Source organism: Rhodnius prolixus, unplaced genomic scaffold (assembly GCF_049639745.1).
Source record: "Rhodnius prolixus isolate KJV_2025 unplaced genomic scaffold, Rpr scaffold_1, whole genome shotgun sequence".
Classification (NCBI taxonomy): domain Eukaryota; kingdom Metazoa; phylum Arthropoda; class Insecta; order Hemiptera; family Reduviidae; genus Rhodnius; species Rhodnius prolixus.
In genome coordinates this window covers 27,682,716-27,690,518 of record NW_027411581.1, presented here as the reverse complement: position 1 = coordinate 27,690,518, position 7,803 = coordinate 27,682,716, and the positions used below count along the sequence as shown (strand labels likewise).

The 7,803-nt window shown below is 36.8% G+C and overlaps 1 long non-coding RNA gene across 2 annotated transcripts; it reads right to left on the bottom strand.

Moving 5' to 3' along the window:
- Window positions 1-1,159: 1,159 nt before the first annotated feature.
- Window positions 1,160-7,566, bottom strand: LOC141458290 (uncharacterized). 2 transcript variants are annotated; one of them, XR_012460873.1, is made up of 3 exons: window positions 7,391-7,566; window positions 4,012-4,368; window positions 1,160-2,752 (listed from the first exon to the last, which is right to left on the bottom strand). It is a non-coding gene; the product is annotated as an uncharacterized lncRNA (long non-coding RNA). The 2 variants fall into 2 exon arrangements; XR_012460872.1 differs by lacking the exon at window positions 7,391-7,566 and having other exon boundaries at window positions 4,012-4,131; window positions 4,227-5,650.
- Window positions 7,567-7,803: the final 237 nt, after the last annotated feature.

The following is a 7,803-nucleotide window of genomic DNA, read 5'->3' as shown; positions in this document are numbered from 1 at the left end:
ATCTTTATTTTTGGCGGAGTTACGGCTAAAAACCTGATTAGGGTTTCACAATGACCACTGGTTTTGACAATGATTATGAAAACTATATAAAAAACTGTGAAAAATGACGTTAACCCCGTTTCTATATCCCTAATATTGGTTGAGATATTTGAGATGAAAGTTACAATTTCATCTATTCCTGATCGGTTTTCAATATTAATTTTCCACCCGAAATACATGTTTTGGGAGGTCCTCTGACTTCAAAAAATGTTATTTGTGACGCAAAGAACAAAAATAATATAATAATAATTAGAGATTTTGGATAATAATAATAATTGGAGATTGGAGAATAACAAAAGCAATCATCACACCATTTTAATGCACCCAGTATGCAAGGGCTTCTTGACCTATGATTTCGGTAAGAATATCTTGCCAGGGTGTTGGTCTAGTGGTCGTGAGCGTGGTTTTGTAAGTGGCAGATCCCCAGTTCTAATCCCGCGTATGCAGTCACTTATAATACTTAATACTTTTTTTTAATAAAGTGTAGTCATACGCGGGATTCGAACTGGGGATCTCCCACTCACTAAACCAAGTTCTTGACCACTAGACCAACACCCGCCCATCCCTGGCAAGATATTCTTACCGTAATCATAGGTCAAGAAGTCTTGCCTACTGGGTGCAATAAAATGATGTGATGATTGCTTTTATTTGATGATATAACAAATTTATCCGGATTCACCCACAACCATTACATTACACTACATGTTTTAAAATCTTCAATTATTATTATTTTGGTTATTTGCATCACAAACAACATTTGTTGCAGTCAGAGGACCTCACAAAACGTGTATTTCTGGTGGAAAATTAATATTGAAAACCGATCACGAAAAGATAAAATTGTAACTTTGATATTAAATATCTCGACAAATATTAGGGATATCGAAACGGGGTTAACGTCATTTTTTCACAGTTTTCTATGTAGTTTTCATAATCATTGTCAAAACCAGTGGTCGTTATGAAACCTCAATCAGGTTTTTAGCCGTAATTCAGCCAAAAATGAAGATACAGCATCGGAGTTGAAAAATTTAAAAACTAGACCAAAAAAAAAACATAGTTTACTTCATGAGTTTTTTCGAAATTCCGCTTTTCTAAAAAGTTATTAGCGATTGGTGGTTTTAAATGGATCACCCTGTATATAAATATGTATATATTTATTTTTTTAATAAATTAATTTATATTTATTTCGGGTTCTTATTTATTAATTAGTTGTTTTTATTTATTTATAATACAGATTATTAAATGATTATGATGAAATTTATCAACGAATCAACATAAAAACGACATTAGTGACTTTTTTGAAATAGCTTCATATCTTCCTTCATCATTTTTTCTATGTCTGGTTCAAATTTGGTTCTATTTATTCTTATTGCTGCTGCCAAGTGGTCATCATTAATTCTCCTCCTTAAGGGATTTTGTATTTAACATTATATTCAGTACAAAAATGTTTGCTCTCAGATGTACGATTGTGAACCTCTCTGTTACCTACCTATTGCACAGCGCGCGCTCTCCTTCAGCTACTGCAAGCGCACAATCACACTGACACGACCATTCACACAGGTAGAGGGGAGGAAAAGACACAGTTATTTAGTAGCGATTTATTATTAATTAACTATTCTAACATATACATACACACCTATATTCAAAATCTCTCACTACAGTTAAAGTTCTACAACATATAATCCCCTGAAATGAAAACAATAATAAACTAAAAATGTCCCTCACAATAATTAAAGCTGTTACCCTCCTTAGATGGGGGAGGTAAAGGAGTGCCACCAGCTCAGTGAAGAAGGGTGTGGGGAAGGGTGGTTTATACTTATCTTGAGCGCCACGCTGTTGTTCAAGGTCGAATCAGAATCGGATACAGAAAAAAAAAGAAATAAAATAAATAAGTAAATAAAGGAAGACAAAGGAATAAACAAAGGAGTAGGAAGAGGGGATGCTTATGGGTTGAGTAATGGTCCTTGGAGGAACAACAGCGAAAAACCCCCAATACCTGAACCAGTAAGTATCGCTGAAAAGGGAAGATCTATGCCTCAATTATAGGCAGACAGTCACTAAGGAGGAAAGGAATAAGGAGAAGCAGTACAATTATTTTATTTTATCTAGTTCCAATTAACGGGGCAATCAGTCAGATTATCTTGCACCAGCAAAAGACCTCATACAATTGATAGCCAAAAAGAAAATTCTAGATAGATTATGAAATAATATATTAACCAAAAAAAAAACCTGATAATTACATTGAAACCCAGCTGGCCAAAAATATGCAATATGTTTCCTAACAATTATACCTAAATAATATTAATAATAAAAAAAACTAAGGTTCAAAATAGAACTGGCTCACTTCTCACTTTGTCCAATTTCCTTTTACCTAGCTTTCCACCAGCGCTGGGGTCACTGCCACACGTACCGCTCTCCTTCAGCGAACTTCGAATTTGTCAGACACCAGGTTATCGCTCTGTGCGTCTTTGCTTGGCTGTAGCTTGCTTAATTCTGCGTGGTTAACGCAAGCTATTCCAGAATCCAAATTATTTTTTTCCTTCAATACATGTGTCGTTCCAAGCGTCAGAACCAACTCTTCTGTATTAACGCTTTTTTTTTTAATTTTATTTCCCAGCTTCCACTGCCTGCTGCAATCCTTGATCTTCTCTCTTCTTTTGTTTAGTTATTTTTGTTTTCTCTTCTAATTCTTTCATTTTTCCCACTACTGCTAAGCCTAATTTTTTTAAATAAACAAAATAACATTCACTTTATTAGGAGGTGCCCAAAAAAATGACTGACCCCCCCCCCCCAAAGAAAAATATAAAAATCATTGTTAATTATTTTTGGTTATTAATTTTTTCCCTTTTTAATTTTTATTATTATTTTTTTGTTTTGTTTTATCTCCTCCATCAGGGTGACCGACCTGCTTATTATTTTCTTTTCAACCCATAACAAGTTTTTAACTTTACAAAATTTAGATTCAAATTAAGATATGAGTGCAGGATGGAGAGGGGGAGGTTAAAACATTTCTGAAGTGGATGTTGTATGACGAGTTCAAAGCTTTATTTACGTCAATACTTTGACAATTATTATTATAATTTTCTTGGATACTTTTAAAATTACTAAACAGAGTTTCCGGATCCTGTAACTTCCATATGTCTTGGACACCGATCTCAACTAACATATAATATAGGTGAGCCGCCCAGTTTAAAGGGGAGCTCTTGTTTTTCCATCAATTCCCTTAACCTTGCAAAACATACTCTTGGAAGAGAATCCAAAGGCGAAACTAATAACTTGTACCACCACTTTAAATACCCTTTTTAAAATGGTACATTTCAAAGGAAGCTGACAAGACTCTAATCTCACATATATGTATATCAGGAGTATGTTTGTTATATTATATGTATATCCAATAGCTTGCTGGATTGCATGTTGGATCCTGTTAGTAAGATATTGTACAGAGTCTTCTACTTGATCAGCGGATTTCAGGGGGATATTAAGGTTTAGGGATTTATCAAGGATGGTTTTAAAATAATTCCAGTTGAAGGGACCTTGTATCAGAGAGGGTCTTAAGGGCTTAGGAATAGTTGATATATTTTGGGTTAGGAGCACTAGAGAATGATTAGAAGATAGTTCGTTCAGGACTGTGCGGTTGTGAAAACGGATCCTTCACCAAAAGAGATAAAGAAATCAACTATATCAGGAACACGATTTGCGTCTGATGGCCAGTAGGTGGGATGATCGGGGAAGAAAAAGGAATATCCTTGGGAAAGAAGACGGCCATGGGAATTGACAAGTCTACTACCCCAATGGAGATGTTTTGCATTGAAGTCTCCTCCTGCAATAAATCGGCGACCGAAAGATTGGAAGAGGGAACTCATTTGGGGATAATAGATTGTGAAGGAAAGAAATAATAAATATTTTGTTTAATTATATATATCAAGATCAATATAAAACAATAATGCATTTTCTATTATATTGTTATTTAATTACTTTGTCAAAAATGTCCTCCTCTTCGCTGTCGTAATAATGGGGCCTAAGGGCTCCTGAACGGTTGGGGGTGGAATTTCCCACCGCCCAATCAATGTTTAAATCCCAAACCTGGGCATAAGTCTGAAAAATATTAATAATAATTAGTATTTTATTACTATTTGTCTATTATGTCATTAAAATTACCTTTTAAGAGAAAGTAATAATTAATCACTTACTCGTGTCAAATTGCAGCTCGATGAAGCTCAACGTTTAAAGAGATCATCAAAGCCGAGCAAAAACAAGCAGTTGTTCCTACTAAGATTTGCCCTTACGAATTCCTAAACGTAATAGATTACATCCTCTGTGCTAGTTTGCGACCTGAAACCATAGTATCTCGTGCTGAGTTTATTGTGAGAGTTCGAGTAATGCATGATTCTCTTAATTAGAATCTTTTCTAACACTTTCCCCTCTACAAGTAGCAAACTAATTGGTCGGAATTTTGCTGGCCCGTCTTCCATTTCTATCCCTGGTTTAGGTACTGCTTTCATTAGTACCCCGCTTCCAGTGTTTTGGAAAAATTCCTCTTTTTAAGCACATATTGTAGAATAACGTTATACTCTTAGGATCAGCTTTGAAGACTTCCATTAATATTTCATTTTTTATGTTTTTTATCTCTTCCTGGAGCTTTTTTAGGGTTAAACGTTTTAATTACCCTTTCTATTTCATACTCTGATAATGGTTTATCATCTGTAGTGTCAATTCCATATTTCATTTCCAATCGCTTTTTCTTGTGCTCATAAGAATCGTCATCCAAGCTGTCGCTCCGGAGAAAGCCTTCCAAAAGCGCCTCCAATATCTCCTTAAGTGACGTTGTAAAGACATTATTTTTTTTCTCTTAAACTTTTTAAAACTTCGAGGCATTTTCATCTTTTCTGGAGCTGTTCTATAATCTATATTCCAGGCATCAAGCTTTCCAGCACTACTACAATATAATTTCCATGATTAAATTTTAGCTAAATATATTACGTAGTTTTTCTTGATACGCCTTTCTTGTCTCGATATTCTCTATCTTTCTGTTTTCTCTTAAAAAGGCATCATTATAAGTGCGTTGATATTTTCTTCTTTTCCATCTAACTAGTTTTCTCAGATTCGGAAGTTCTCCATTCCACCATTTAAGCTTCGAGCTTAGACGAGCATTGCGGCCCAGTTACATGATATCCTTTTAGTGTTAGATGCTTCGCTATTGCTTCTTACACTTTTTTTTTGAGGCATTTTCCCACTTCTAAGGGTTTCTTCCTTTGACCTATAACTTTCTAATAATAGTAACACACAGGGTGTACTCCACCTGTATAAAGAAACTGAAATATGCACGTATATAACTCACATCCTCGCACACTGTAAGGGGCGCTGGCCGCTTTAATTACATTCTTCTTTATTTAATCTTTATGATTTACATAAATTGTTAAAGAGGTGTTTTTATAGCTTTTTATGCTAGGTGAAACTCCTTGCAACATTTCAATTACAATAAATGATGTTAATTTTCCGAATCAATACTGGTGGTGGTACCCAGAGTACTGCTAAACTGTTCATTAATGGAAGCCCACGTGAAAAAGACGTAAAACATCATTCTAATGTGAATATATCAACAACCATTGGTCAGGAATCTATAAGAAAAGGGGATGTAGTTATTACACATAATATGCATGATTTCTTCTGTAAGGGGCTCCGGCCGCCCTTGACTCGCGCGTACCTTGAGGAAACGGGAAGTGGCCACTCCAATCACAACTCAAAATAATTACAGCATTTATTAAAATAGAAAAACAACAAACACATTAAGATAGAACAACAACAACAACACACAAACTCTTACATAAACCAACCCAGTTGAATATACTATACAATTATCTATAAAACCTCGCTTCTAATACATTCTAATACGTATCCCCACACATCAATACGTTAAATAATTCATTCATTCACCTATACGAGGGGGTACCCAAAAATAACCGGAATTGCGTTGCCGCGCATGGAGCTTATGTAGTACGCATTTCTGCCGCTAGACGTGTATAGCGCAATTCCTTGCCAGTTCAGTCCTGCCTGTGTTGTCAGCCTGGCTTGTTCTGTTCATCTGCAGTGATTGTTTTTACCAGCGCTGTTTTGTTCTTTTTTCGTTTTTTATGATGGCAAGTTTAAGTGAACAACGTGCAGCTCTGAAATTTTGTTTTCTACTCGGCAAAAATGCTGCTGAAAGTGTTTTAATGTTGAAAACAGCTTACAAAGATGACGCTATGGGAAAAACTCAAGTATACGAGTGGTTTACTCGGTTTAAAAATGGCGACATGTCGATTGATGACAAACCTCGTTCTGGAAGTCCATCAACTGCCCGAATCGACGAAAATGTTGAAAAAATTCGAGAGCTGGTGTTCACAGACCGTCGACAGAAAATTGATCAACTGTCAGAGAGTAGTGGGTTATCTTGGAGCTCGGTTCAGCGAATTTTAACGGAAGATTTGGGGATGAAAAGGGTTGCTGCCAAGTTTGTTCCTCGAGTTCTGACTGACAATTAAAAAGAACATCGAGTTGAAACATGTCGTGCTTTGAAACAACAGCTTGAAACTGATCCAGACTTTCTGTCAAAGGTCATTACTGGTGATGAGTCATGGTGCTATGGTTATGACCCAGAAACAAAGCAACAGTCGAGCCAATGGAAGACGTCATCTTCACCCCGACCAAAAAAATGTCGTCAAGTCAAGTCAAACATCAAAACAATGCTGATTTGCTTTTTTGATGCCAAAGGCGTAGTCCATTCAGAGTTTGTCCCCCCAGGTCAGACCGTCAATCAAACCTTGTATTTGGAAGTTTTGAAAAGATTGCGCAATAGTGTTCGCCAAAAAAGACCCGATTTGTGGCAAACAGGAGACTGGTTCTTCCACCACGACAATGCACCTGCACACACAGCCATCTCTGTTACACAGTTTTTGGCTAAAAATGGCATGGTTCCGCTGCCCCACGCACCTTACTCGCCTGACCTGGCTCCGTGCGACTTTTTCTTATTTCCACGCATGAAAAAGGGCATGAAAGGTCACCGATTTGACAACATTGAAGAGGTCAAGAAAAAAACGAAGAAGGAGCTGTCAGCCATTTCTAAAGATGACTACAAAAAATGTTTCGAACAGTGGAAGCACCGGTGGGACAAATGTATTAGTTGTAATGGAGAGTATTTTGAAGGGGATAAGGTTGTTCTGTAAAAAATTTGTAAATAAATAGCTTTTAAAAAATAATTCCGGTTTTTTTTGGGTACCCCCTCGTAAGTAACCCATTCAGTCTTTGCAACCACTGAGTCGACCATACTGGGGCTAAACAAATACCGCTATTAAATTACTACTGGGCTACAACTCACCAGCCACAAGCCAGCCGACGAACCTCTTCCACAGCATGGGTCTTCCTTCCGCCGGAACCACTGAGCTCCCCTGCAAGACCACTGGCTCCTCCGCAAGGCGGCTGGCTCCTCCGCTGGACAACTGGCCCCTCCGAAAAAGTGAGACCCGGGCCAGCCAGTAGCCCAGTTTTTATATACGATACTGTGTCGACTCAGCGGTTCCCACACCTTTAGTAATTTAATTATTGATTTTCCTCCTTGAGAATAGCTTATTCACTTTTCCCACGTCCTAATTCTTAAAATAAGGTAATGAACCCCAATTACAAAACAAACCCAGAAAATTCAAATACCTAAATTAAATGTTCTCTCTCTGACAAAAGCTGGACCCTTACACACACTAAACATTAAAAGAAGGATGATTATGGAATTAATTA